We start from the raw sequence: 14,372 nt of genomic DNA on the forward strand, positions 1-14,372 counted from the left end.
AGGGCATGGGATGTAATGAGCACTAGGTGACATATAAGACTGATGACTCACTGGACTCTACCTCTGAAACTAATAATATGCTATATGTGAATTAAATGAATTTAAATTAAAAAAGAAGGAACATACATCAATGTAATAAATGACAAACCCATACATAGCAACACACTCAACAGTAAAAGTTAGAAGTTTTCCTCTAAAATCAGGAAGACAATGGTGACCACTCTAATCTCTCCTATTCAACATAATACTAGAAGTTCTAACCAGAACAACTGGACAGGCAAAAGAAATAAAAAACATCCAAATAAGAAAAAGAGAGTAAAATTGTCTCTCTTTGCATATATGTTCTCATACAAAGATAACACTAAAGACACCTTAGGGGTGGCTGGGTGGCTCAGTTGGTTGAGCATCCGACTCAGCTTCAGCTCAGGTCATGATCTCAGGGTCATGAAATTGAGCCCTGCATCAGGCTCTGTGTTCAGCAGGGAGTCTGCTTGAGATTCTCTCTCCCTCTCCCTTTGCCCCTCCCTCTTCTCTCTCTCTGTCTCTCTCTCTCTCATACTCTCTCTAAAATAAATAATAAATAAATAAATAAATAAATAAATAAATCTTAAAAAAACACTCCACCAAAAAACTGTTGGAACAATAAATGAATTCATTAAATTTGCAAGATATAAAAGATCTTCATACAAAAATCAGTTTCATTACTATCCACTAACAACAAACTATCTGAAAGAGAGAGAACAAAATACAATAGTATTAAAAACTATAAAATACTTAGGAATGCATTTAACCAAGGAAGTGAAAGATCTGTACCCTGAATCTGTAAGACATTGATGAAAAAATTAAAGACACAGATAAATGCAGAGCAAACCCATATACATATACCAGAAGATTTAAAATTTTTAAATTTTACATAGTACCCAAAGTGATCTACAGAATAAATGCAATCCTTATTAAAATCCCAACGGCATTTTTCACAAAAAAAACATCCTAAAATTTGTACGGAACTGCAAAAGACCCTAAGTAGCCAAGCAATCTGGAGAAAGGAGAACAAAGTAGGGAACACCACAATTTTTGATTTTAAGATATATTACAAAACTACAGTAATCCAAACAGTACAGTATTGGTATAAAAACAGACACACAGATCAACAGAACAAAATCAAGAGACCAGAAATATACCCATACACATATGGTCAACTAATATTTGACAAGAGAGCCAAGAATACTCAATGGGGAAATGATAGTCTTTTCAATAAATGGTGTTGGGACACTGGATATCCCCATACAAAAGAACAAAACTGGATTTCTATCATACACCACTCACAAAAATTAACTTGAAATAAAGTTTTAAATGTAAGACTAGAAAAAAACATAGAGAAAATCTCCTTGATAATGGTTTGGATGTGCCACCAAAAGCACAGACAACAAAATGAAAATTAAACAAATGGGACTATGTAAAATTAAGAAGATTCTCTACAGAAAAATAAACAATCAACAAAATGAAGAGGCAGCCTGTGGAGTGAAAGAAAATATTTGCAAACCATGTATCAGATATGGAGTTAATATCCAAAATATGTGAAGAACCCATATAACTCAATGGCAAAAAGACTAATAATCACATTAAAAATGGGGAGAGGACCTGAATTGACATTTTTCCAAAGAAGACATAAAGATGGTCAACAGGTACATAAAAAGATGCTCAGCATCACTAATCCTCAGGGAAATGCAAATCAAAACCACAAGGAGATAGCACCTCATATCTGTTAGGATGACTTGTATAAAGAGAGAAGCAGTAAGTGTTGGTGAGGATATAGAGAAAGGGAACTCCTGTACTGTTGATGGGAATGTAAATTTCATAGCTGCAACAACAACAACAACAACAAAACAGTATGGCGATTCCTCAAAAAATTAAAAATAGAACTACCATATGATCCAGCAAATAATAAAAGTGCCCTCCTCATAGGACTGTTGTGAGGATTAAAAGAATTATGAGTATAAAATGATAGAAAAAATATATGCATGCCTTTAAGAATAGACAAACATTTAAAATTCAGAAGCACTGTCCATATTAGAAAACAGAGATAAATGTGACTGACAAAACAATAAAGCTAAAATTTAAATGAGATACAGCTGAAAGTATTTTCAGCATCTATAACAAGATTGTTATCTTAAAAAGTAAAATTCTTATGGACAAAATTGTTTAATTTCAAAAGGCAAAGGATATAAATGGTCTCATTATAGAATATGAAATAAAAATCACCAATAAAATATGCAAAGATATTCAACTTTTCCAGTAACCCAAGCATGAAAACTTTTACAAAAGACACCTTTCCTTTGTTTGTTTTTACCTATAGGAATGGCAAATACACAAGTTTAGTAAAACACATTTTGGCAAGTAAGAATGTATAGAAATAGTCAATTCTCATATTGCAATGGTGAAAATATAAATTAATATAGACAATATGGACAACAATTTGGTAGCATCTGCAAGTTCCAAATTCTGTACACCCTGTGTCACTGAAACTACACTTCTACATAGCTCCCCTAGAAAACCGTGAGACATATATATGTCCAGGAGCTAGAAGTAGCAATGTTCACTTTGTCAGCAAAATACATAGCAAAATAAACAGGTGAATAAGTAATAAAGAAAAATAACCTGAATGCCCACTAATGGAGGAGTAGCTAAATAAGCTAAGCTGGTGAACTAAATAAACATTACACTGTTGAATGCTATCTAGCTGTTGAAATGATTAGATTTATATGTATACCAACTGAGCCACCCAGGCGCCCCCTAGATTTATATGTATACCAATACTACCAACTCTCTAAGATCTACTGTTTAGTGAAAAAAAAGCTGCTAAAAATTCTTGCATAATAATTCAATTTATGTAAAAATTAAAACAAAGAGGAAAACAAAAACACAAGTCATACTATGTAATTTCTGTTAAGTGAATAGTTATTTGAAAGGATTCACACTAACTGATAACAATTAATACCTCTTAAGAGGATAGCCTAGAGGTAGTGACCAAATAGGATATGTCTTAATTGTAGTGTTTGATTTTTTTTTTTGCCAAGAGAATGTATCTATTAGTACCAGATAATTAATTTCAAATTTGAGTATTAACTTCATGACAGGCACTTAAGTAGCCTTTCTTGAATAAATGAATAGAAGGTTCAGGAGAATGTTAGGCAGGGAAAGAAGGAGAAAGAATGGAAGGAAGAAAAGATGTGTGTGTGTAGTAAGTGGAGGCCAGCACAAAGGATTTGGACCTCATGCAATATATGGGGATAAATCAAAGGTTTTTCTACACAGGGGAACTATATGATCAACATTGTGCTGTGGGACACCTACTGCTTGCAATATGGGGATGCATGGGGAGAAAATGGAAGTGGACAGCAGTTCATTCCTGAAAATGTAAGGATGAGCAAGGACAGAGATCTAAACAAGTTCAAATGCTTATAAAGAGTAGTAAGTAGTAAGAAGAGATCAGGGAGCAACTGATCCCAAGAAAGGAGATAAATACTGGTGCAGGGCTCTGAGGAGTCTGGGAGAAATGAGATCCAGAGAAGAGTGAATTCTCCTTACATAAGAGAGAGGACAGGTTTTTCCTCACTGCAGGTGCAAAGAATGAAAGGGAGGAGATGGAAATGCAAAGCACTGATGACAATGCAGAGGCAGGAACACAGAGCAGTATGTGTGCAGCCATGTGGTTTTCCCAACAGTGCTTTGCAGGCTAGGTGCAGGCAGGAGATAACAAGATCCTGAATGAATCTTGGGGATTTGCCAGATGGGTACAAATATAGTCATATTTCAGAGAATCCCATATGAGAAAGGAGTAAAATGAAGAGCCCCAAAGTCTAAAATGCATATGGGAGTAAAGTAAAGAGGGGCAAAGGGTGGGGTGAAAGAAGTTTTCCTCTCTCATGTTTTCTTTTTTTTTCAAGCAGATATTTAATGGGAATGTTCTATATTCTGGGCATTCTTCTAAGGCTGAGGATATTGTGACAAAAGAGACAGAAAAAAAGGATTCTAGTTCTTATGGACCTTATGGTCTAGTGGGAAGCATAGAAATAAATATGTAAACTAAATATGTAAACAAAAGAAAAACATAAGTTTTCATAGGACTAAAACTATGTAGGAAAACAAAACTACTTGCTGGAAAGAGAGTGGTTGATGAGTATTTTAACAGAACCCTCTGAGAAGGAGTCATTTGAACTGAAATCTAAATAATGCAAAAGAGGCAGCCAAGCAAAGATCTGAGAGAAATGTTTCAGGCAGGAGGAAAAAAAATAAAAAAGGTACAAAAGCCTGAGGCTGGACTAAGCTTGGCCTCTTCAAAGGAAGAATATAGAAAGATCCCTGTAACCAGGGTATAGTGATTAAACGGCAGTGATAGGAAATAGGATCTGAGAGGTCGGTAGGGAACAGATTGTACAGAGCTTCTGCAGAGTATAGATATTATCCTATTTGCAACAGGTAGCACTTGGAGTGTTATAAAAAAAATCAGACAGGATCTGATTTAGTCTCTAAGAAAAGCAGAGGAGCAAAAATCAAGCTGGAAGACATGTAGGAGACTATTGAAGAAGTCCAGGTGAGGTAAAATGGTGGCTAGAATGACTGTGGCCAAAGGGGCGAGATGTGATTGGATGCAGGATAAGCTTTGGAAACAGAACCAATAGGACTTACTTATGCATCTGATATGAAGAAGACAAATAATAGAGAAAAAGATAGAATTCAATAGAGAGATGGGAAGATAGGAAGTAGAATGTCTAATTGTAAAATTTTAGAATTATGTATGTTACATGAGAAAAAAATTTAAATGTGCAGTCATTGATGAGGGTGACTGGTCTGAAATAAAAATGGAGATCATTGTTTAGGAGGTCAAATTAAATGGGTTTGGTTCTGTGATGAGGTATCACACAGGGTGGCGGTAGTAGGGCTTGGCGTGAATGAAGGCAATCATCAAGAAGCTAAAATATTGGGGCACCTGGGTGGCTCAGTTGGTTGGGCGACTGCCTTCGGCTCAGCTCATGATCCTGGAGACCTGGAATCGAGTCCCACATCGGGCTCCCTGCTCGGCGGGGAGTCTGCTTCTCCCTCTGACCCTCCCCCCCTCTCATGCTCTCTCTCTCAAATAAATAAATAAAATCTTTAAAAAAAAAAAAAAGAAGCTAAAATATTTAATGAATTGAAGGGAGAGATCCCTGGGAGTTTGGTAGGTGGCAGTGAAGAGAGAAGAGGTAAGGGGTAATTAGCAGATGATAAAAGTCCCAGATGAGCAGAACTTTTTACATAAAGTTGACGAATTGTTGAGTTATGTGTAGGAATGTGGAGTATGTTTTATTCAAATCCTTACACAAGGTATATAGGGTTGGGAAATCAGAAGTCTTAGGGTGAGAAAGCACAAAGAAAGTGTGTCAGGCCAGAGAGAAACCACATTGTCAGTGAAGTGGTTGAGAATACAACTTCATTGGTTTACATCAAATCTCTCAGTGGCAAGCTGTAACCAAATTTAGGGTGAGAAAAACAGGATGTGAGTTTGGTGGAGAATGTTAGAGCAGGTGGATACATCAACACACGAATGGGTGGATGGTCCTAGAGATTTATATCTTGCAGAGTGACCAGGATGTTAACAGGGGAGGTTAAGAATGGTGAGTTTATTTGGTTATGATTTTTCCAAAAGAATTTGAAGTCAGCTCTTAAGCAGGTAATAGGGCTTTTGCAAGAATGAAAAACGTTGTGAAAGTTACCAAAGAGATTGGTTTCCCTGCAACTATCCAAAAAAAAAAAAAAAAAATAGGGGCATCCATAGAGAGCCTGGAACTTAACTTGGGAGCAGAGGAGCTGTGATTGGGTGGGAAGGTTGCCTTCAAGGGATGAATTCTGAGGCACAATGAGCAACATGGTATAGTCGCAGCTAACAGAAGAGGGACGTTTGCGATATAAATAGAGAAAGAGAATGTAAGGACAGTGAGAAAGAGACTGTTGGAGGATAGCAAATTTGTTTTCATGGACAGGGGAAAATCTAAGCATGGAAGACCAATCTCACTCTAGAGAAGAGAGAAGTTGGTAAAGGAACACAGGAAAAGTGAGGTGTATGGACAATGAGGTGGCAGGGAAAATAAAAGGTTCAAAATCAGATACTCAGCAGAATGTGCTATCTCATCAAAGTCCTAATACTTTAATGTAATTAATGGTTCCATTTACAAAAGGGTTTCACACACCTAATGAAAGCCCAAATGGCCAATACCTCGAATAACCTCTTCTAGTTTTGTTCCAGAGAAAAATGGAAGATGCTTGGTTTGGTTACAGATGCACGCTGACTCCCTTTTTCTGCTCGGTTGGAAAGAATGAGTAATGGTGGCATGCGTGTTCAGCACAAGGCAAAAAAGAGAAGAAATCTGAGACTACATAACACTGAAATCACTGATACTCCCAGTTCCATGCAAGTGATCTGGGGTGGGGCCCAGGCCCTAAGTAACTTTTAAGTGTTTATGGTTTTTAAAATTCTAACATACAGGCAGGGTTGGGAACCACTGATATAAACTGAGAGAAATATTTCCAATCCTTTCTCACATAATCATAACAGTACCATTAGAAAAACTCAGAAGATAGGACTGAGAAAGAAAATTACAAATATCTCCTACTTATGAAAATCTATGCAAAAATTTGAAAGAAAATATCAGCAAATCAATTTTAGTCACCTATTAAAGTATCAGTGAAATGTAACCAACAGATATACATTCCAAATTTGATTAGAATGTGATTACTACTCTCTAAAAATAGTGGGGGGTGGGAAGCACATGGGAAGTTGTAATACATACTTAATACATTTTTAAAAATACTATAAGAAACTAGGAGCTGATGGATCACGTACCTTGATAAACACATGTAACACATCTCACCAGCCCATACATACCCTGTTTACCGGTGAAATCCTAAAAGTCGTGCCATCAAAGTCAGGTTTAAGATACAGATACCTGCTTTTCTTGTCATTATTTTGGAAGGGCTTGCCAATGCCATTAGACTAGAGACAGAGGGAAAGTACTCAATATGTAATATGTGGAAAACAGTAGCAAAAATAGAAAAACCCAGGAGAAACTACAAAAAAGGCATTAGAAATGGTGAGGAATTTCAAAATAGTGCCAAAGCTAAAAACAAATACACAGATCCCCTACCTTTATGGTACACAAATAATAACAGTTTAGAAAATGCTATTTAAAAAATATCCCATTCACAATAGCAACAGTAAAAGGCGAAAGATTTATACGATCTGAAGAGAAACCAGAGTATCACAATAGCAACAGTAAAAAAAAATCCTGAAAATACCTTTCAAAAATACCTGCAAAACTCAGCAGAAGCAATAAGAAAAGTTTAAATAAATGGAGAAATACAGAAATTCAGTTTGTATCACATTAGTTCTCTCTAAACCAATCCATAAATTTAGTGTATACTCAGTGAAAATTATAATGTATGAGCATCTGTGAGTCTATCTCTGTCTGTTTAAATTTGCAATTTGTCAAAATATTTAAAAAATTATCTAGAGGGGTGCCTGGGTGGCTCAGTCTGTTAAACATCTGTCTTCAGCTCAGGTCATGATCCCAGGGTCCTGGGATCAAACCCCACATCTGGCTCCTCGCTCAGTGGGAAACCTGCTTCTTCCCCTCCCTCTGCCTGCTGCTTCCCCTGCTTGTGCTCTCTTTCTGTCAAATAAATAAATAAAATCTTTAAAAAAAATAAATAAATAAAATTAAAAATTTATCTAGAAAAAGAAATTGTTAAGTATAGCCAGGTAATTACACACACACACACAGAGTCATGAAAAAGAACTTGTCCTAAATAATATTAAAATACAAAATAAAACAACTAAAATTGCAACAGGATGTTATAGTTGCAAGGCTGGAATAACTAAGGGAAAATAATTTTTCAGTCTAAATATACCCAAGATACGCTGATAATCAGAATATAGACAAGCAAGTATTTCAACTATTTCAACCGATTTATTGGGTCTTCAGAATGATTTGATATTTATCTAGCTGTATTTGAGAGAGGAAGCAAGCTTAGGGTCACCCTACTCCTCCACCATCTTACCTCTCTCCCCTGGAGAGCAAGTATTTCAAATGGACAAGGGAAAGGTAAATTATTCATTAAGTGTCTTTGGGATAACTTATAGTCTAGGTAATAAAGAAGCCAGTGCTCACTCATTTCACCAAAATAAATTCCCTAGAGATCTAAGATTTAAATATAAAAAAAATATATAAAATTTTGGAAAATGGGAGGATTGATAGATGTGTGTGGGTGATAATAAATCTTTAAAGAAAATAGTGACAAACTTCACCACATAAAATTTTAAAATGTTGTCAGTAAAAAGCACCACAGAGAAAGTTAAGGAAAAACAAAAATGTAAACATTATTTGGAACATACTGACAGACAAATATATTTTTTAAAAAGATGCCTTACAACCCAACAGAAAGGTGAACAAAAAATATGAAGAGAAAATGTGGAGAAAAAATTAAAAAGCAATAAATACACGTGGAGGTGATCAGCCTCATTAATAATCAATTAATACAAATTGAAAAAGAGTTTTTTCACATATCAAACTCGAAAATATTCCAGGGATGACTTATAAAGTGTTTTTTAATATATGAAGAAAATATGCCTTTTTTTGCAGAAAGTGTAAATAAGCACAACCTCTATGGAGAACAATTTAGTCATATCTAGCCAAATTTGAAGCACTTCCAACTCCATGACTTTATCATATATAAATAACTACCCATGTATGAAAGCAATGTGTGTGTGCCTTCTTATGTAATGGTGTGTGCATATACATAAATATTTTTTATATATGTATAAATACATATAAAAACATATGTATACACATATGTATCCATATACATATGTGTATACATATGTATACAAATGTTCATTGCTGCATTGTTCACAAAAGCCAAAAGTGAGAGAAGATTGATTTAGTCTTCTTTGACTCATCCATACCATGGAATATTATATAAAAATAAGAGATGAAATAGATCTCTCTGCATTCAATAGAAAGATACACATGGCATATTTGTTAGTTTGAAACACATTCTGCAGAACAGGATGCACAGCATGATCTGATTTATGTTCTAATTAATATTTACATGCATTCTCCTTGATACACAGCTATTTTAAACTTTAGTATGGGTAGGAATTTTTTCCTTTAAAAAAGGACAAATATTGCTTTTTAAAGTGAGCTAGCTAGCTACATAGATTAAAAAGTGTTTCTTAACTTAGTACCCAAAATATAGTCTAAATGGACTACCATTATCAAAAGATTACAATATACTAATACACATTACACATTTAAACATATATTGCACAGTTCAGAAGGCATCTCTAGAAACTTTAATACCTTAAGTCAGATTGTGAGAACATCAGTTTTTGTTAAGTCACTGACCACCATAGTAGTGAACTGGATGGTTGGGCAGGATGTGTATGGACATAGTGAAAAAAAAATTTATTGAATAAAATTAGGATAGCTTCTATAGTTTTTCTTTCTTCCTAACCTACTTTATTTCTCTCTCCTTCTGTCTCCTTTCCAATATTTATTGCACACCTATTATAAAAGTCAAACCATATGAAATAATTGACCTGTTTTTGATGTAGAATAAAATCCATTCCCTATGATTCGATCTCATAAACTTTAGACAATCTCTATTATACTCCTATATGGTGAACATTATTACTCCATTTCTCTCTCTTTCTTTCACTTTCTCTCTCTCTCTCTCCCTCACACACACACACACACACACACTTTGAGCAAGTTACTTAAACTTCAAAGAATTTATTTTTTTTTACTTTATTAAAATACTGAGTTTATTTCACAAGTGTATTTTTGTCTCCCTACCATTTCTGTTGGTTTCACCACTGCTATTATGACATTCCACATATATCTAAAGCCAAGCAAGGGTAAAATTCCATTTTTAAAAACTAAACAGACATTTTGGACAACACATTTTTGGCAATGGGACCTGGACAATGTTTATCAGACATGGTAGAGGAAGTTCATGCTCTGCATTATAAAAAGGACAGCCAAATATCAACTGTTACATAAATGAAATAATAAAATGGAAAATTTTAACAAACTACCTAAAATATTTCCTTTAAGAGACTTCCTTCACTGCCAGCGATCTTGAATAGCCTCCCAGGTCAGTCATCTGGAAGCAACTCTTCACATAATTGATGAACTTGCCTTCCAAATTAGGAAGAGAGCCACATTTTCTCCATATTTGTTTGCATTTTGGCTTTTATGTCTTCTACAGAACTAGGTTCTTTTGGTGTGTTAGGAGGTTTTTTTTTTTTTTTTTTTTTTGCTGTTTTTTGAAGGATTCTTCACCTTTTGATCTTAGTGTTAATGGTTTTGAGTCTTTTTAATTCTCGTTTGATTTTTGTGCATTTTTGGCTGGAGTATTATACTTACATTTATTTTTTTAAGATTTTATTTTTATTTATTTGATAGAGAGCACACACAAGCAGGGATGGAGTGGGAGAGGATCAGAGAGAGAGGGAGAAGCAGGCTCCCCACTGAGCAGGGAGCCCGATGTGAGGCTTGATCCTAGGACCCTGAGATCATGACTGGAGCCAAAGGCAGATGCTTAACAGACTGAGCCAGCCAGGCGCCCCTACACTTACATTTATTTACTGAAGCTTTTCCTTTGCTTCCTCATTATCAAAATCATCATCATCATTATCTTCATCATCATCTTTATCAGCTGCAAGTTTATTTTTTTCTGTGGAAACTTGTTACGACTTCCAGGAGCAGATCACTTTCCAGGTATAGTGAGGGGCTTCACATGACTTTGTATCTTCGTCTACAGCCACTAAGCGCTGTCCACTAATATGTGCAGACCCTGAACCACACTTAACCATAAGACCAAAGGTGGTGTTATTTCAAAGCCCTGAGGGAAACCACCAGCTGTATGGACATTTTCAAAGTTGCCAGTAGGATGTAATTGGACTGCCCTCATAATTCAATGCCTCTGCTTCAACAATGTGCAATTCAGCCTTTGCACAAACCCCTAACCTGACTGTTTTTAAAGAAAACAGGTGTTCATTTTCATTATTATCCACTTTAATGTGATAATCTTTGTTGGCTTTTATTTCAAAACAGTTCTTGGGGCTGAAAGTCCAAGACCAAGGTGTCCACATGGGCAAGTGAGGGCCCTCCTCCAGGGTGCAGAATTTTCCTTGTATCCTCACATGGTGGAAGAAGCTTCCACCTCAAAGAAGGTAAATTTCTTGTATAAGAATATACAACCAGTCAGTGCTAGAACCCACATTAGAATGGGAAGCCTGTTTGACACCAAATTACAAATATTTTACCTTATTTAATGCTGTGTGTTTATTTCATAAGTAGTTTGTATTTCTTCATATTATTGCAGATTATCACTATTTTTTTTTAAATCAATCACTCATTCTTTGTTCATTCACCATTAATTGAAAGCTTTCTAGTGGTATGCCGGTAAGTGTTTAATAATCTGCTCTCTGGGGAAAAGTCCTCTCCCTGCCTAATTCTATATTATAAATGCTCCCACCATGCCTTATATCAAGCTACCAAGGCAACACCAACCTGTACAATTTCTGAAAAATCTAACAATCAGCTCTCACACACCAGCATGAGTAAGACCAAGCACACACAGATCGCTTTCCATATACCAGTATGTTCCATATACCACTTTGTTTGGCATTATGGAAAAAAAAAAATAAAGTGGTTTTTGCCTCTAGATAATCTAGGATCTAGTAAAAGAAAATGATAATCAACAACACAAATGATAACTTCTGGAAAAATAGAACATTTTAAAGTCTATTATCCTCTTGATTTTCTCATCTTTTAGATGACTATTTATAATACTGTTACCAGTTGAAAGTTATTTTAATCCCTCTCAAAACCATAATATAGGTCATTAAAATTTGCCCTAGAGTTTAGCCAGAAAAAAACTGTAAATCAAATCTACTTCAAAGCCCTTTATTCATTTCATTTCCAGTGAACAAAAATTCCTTAATGTTATTTCACCTTGTATCCTCCCTAGTGTGACTTTTACTAGCTCTATAATGAATTAGAATGGAAGTAAATAGTAGTAAGTACCCATGTTACATGTGATAATTACTATAATCATACCATCATCATTCTCTGTATTGATGTATTTTTCCTACAACACATCAAGAAAATTATGTACTTCAAGATGATGAATGACTTGCAACAACAATTCAGACAGGTATTATGATGACAGGTAATAGGATAAACACAATTTTCCCTTGAAATAGAAACACCACGTGGTCTGTATGTTGGCATGTGTAGATTTTGTGCTTAAAGACACTCTTTAAATTTTGCAGACATTAAATGGGAGCTGTGATTAGGGTAAGCCTAATGACATTGACAAAGGGAGATGCTTTAACATGGTTTCTCCCTGAAACACTCTATGTACTTCATAGTTTTAAAAAATGGTCCTTTTTGGGGCGCCTGGGTGGCTCAGTTGGTTAAGCGACTGCCTTCGGCTCAGGTCATGATCCTGGAGTCACGGGATCGAGTCCCACATCGGGCTCCCTGCTCGGCAGGGAGTCTGCTTCTCCCTCTGACCCTCCTCCCTCTCATGCTCTCTGTCTCTCATTCTCTCTCTCTCAAATAAATAAATAAAAAATCTTAAAAATAAAAAATGGTCCTTTTTATGTGAGAAAGCCTGTTTCATATGCCAAAAATGTTGATGACTTAAAGGCAGAGTAAGTGAAAAATTACTAAATAATTTTAAATGTTATTTTTTAAAAGATTTATTTATTTATTTATTTATTTATTTATTTATTTATTTATTTATTAAGAGTGCATGATGCGGGGAGGAAGCAGAGGGAGAGAGAGAGAGAGAATCTCCAGCAGATTCCGTGCTGAGCAGAGAGAACGATGTGGGCTTCCCTCCCAGGACTCTGAGATCATGCCCTGAGCCAAAACCAAAAGCCACCAGGTGCCCCTAAATATGTGATTTTAAGTACTTGAACTAAATTATTCTCTTGTGTAGGTAGTAAGCAGAAGAAAGGATTTTATAAAATCTTTCAAGTGAAAATTGCTATTCATTATTATAGTGCCAACAACTCAACACTGAATCTGACACTCTGTAATATGAGAGAGACAAAGTTTCTGCAGAAAGACACAACTTATTTATTGATATAAAACCATCTTTCCATCCACAATACCAAAGTGCCCTTTAGCAGCAACATATTTGTTATCAGGCTGCTAGAAATATATATGTACACCAATTACTATGCTGAACAACTGGTCTTAAACATGTGTATTACTGGTTTTTAAAAATTACACAAATTTTGCTTGCCTATGCATTTATTTAAAAGTATCATGGTAATCAGAAGAGTTTTTGATACTGTTTCTGTCTCAAGGACAGTTACTAGGAATCCAACTGTCACACTGGAATCTGAAAAATTTTCAGTATTATAAATTAATCTGAAATTTAAAAATGGTAATCATTTAGGTGATTAGTAGGACAGTTATGACCAATCTTGACGTTTTTTCAACAAACGTGTCTTGAGCTATTTACTGTTTTAAATCACACTAAGTGGATGTTTATATATAAGGAATTAGACTTGACCTTGTCCTAGACAGAGCCTTATACAATACAGAAAAATAAGCAAATATTTATAAGAGAACATGATGATGATTCATTGCATGTAGCTACAACCTGAGATAAAAACATGGGGGAGAGAGTAGGTAATGAAAGGCATGACTTTTGAAACTTGAAACATAATAAGATTTCTATCAGAGAAGAGTGGAATGGCCATTCAATACAGAAACAAGAGGTCAGCCAATATTCTCCCTGCTATTAAAGGCTCCAGTTTTCAGTTTTGGGGCACAGATTTATAATTGAGCATTTCTGTGATAGGTCATATTCTTTCAATCTTCTTTTTATGTAACTTCATGTGGGTTGAATTTTTTGTATTTTTTTTTAAGATTTTATTTATTGAGAGAGAGAGAGCATGTGCAGAGAGGAGGGGCAGAGGGAGAGGGGGAAGCAGACTCCTCACTGAGCAGGGAGCCCAATTTGGGGCTCAATCCCAGGATCTGGGATCAGGACGGGAGCTGAAGGCAGATGCTTAACCGACTGAGCCACCCAGGCACCATGAATTTTTTTTTTAATTTTTAATTTTTTGTATAATTTACTCAATATTAAAACAAAAAGCTTCTATCCTAGTGATCTGTCATTTACTTTCACACATATGGGGGGGGGGGGAAAAAAGCTATGCTCCATAGCAAAATACATTAGCTCTGCCCATACCAACAATTGGTGGTGGGAATCATGAGCAAACATCACGTTTTGCTGAGTTTGGGTTT

The 14,372-nt window shown here is 35.5% G+C and overlaps 1 protein-coding gene and 1 pseudogene across 1 annotated transcript in view; both read right to left on the reverse strand.

The window, feature by feature from the left end:
• LOC110585690 overlaps positions 1 to 11,191 on the reverse strand; it is a 154,851-nt pseudogene extending 143,660 nt beyond the window's left edge.
• Positions 1 to 14,372, reverse strand: part of DPP10 (dipeptidyl peptidase like 10) — a 1,400,194-nt gene that overhangs the window by 1,143,351 nt on the left and 242,471 nt on the right. The gene's annotated exons all lie outside the window — the stretch shown is intronic.

Source organism: Neomonachus schauinslandi, chromosome 3 (genome assembly GCF_002201575.2).
Source record: "Neomonachus schauinslandi chromosome 3, ASM220157v2, whole genome shotgun sequence".
NCBI classification, from domain to species: Eukaryota; Metazoa; Chordata; class Mammalia; order Carnivora; family Phocidae; genus Neomonachus; species Neomonachus schauinslandi.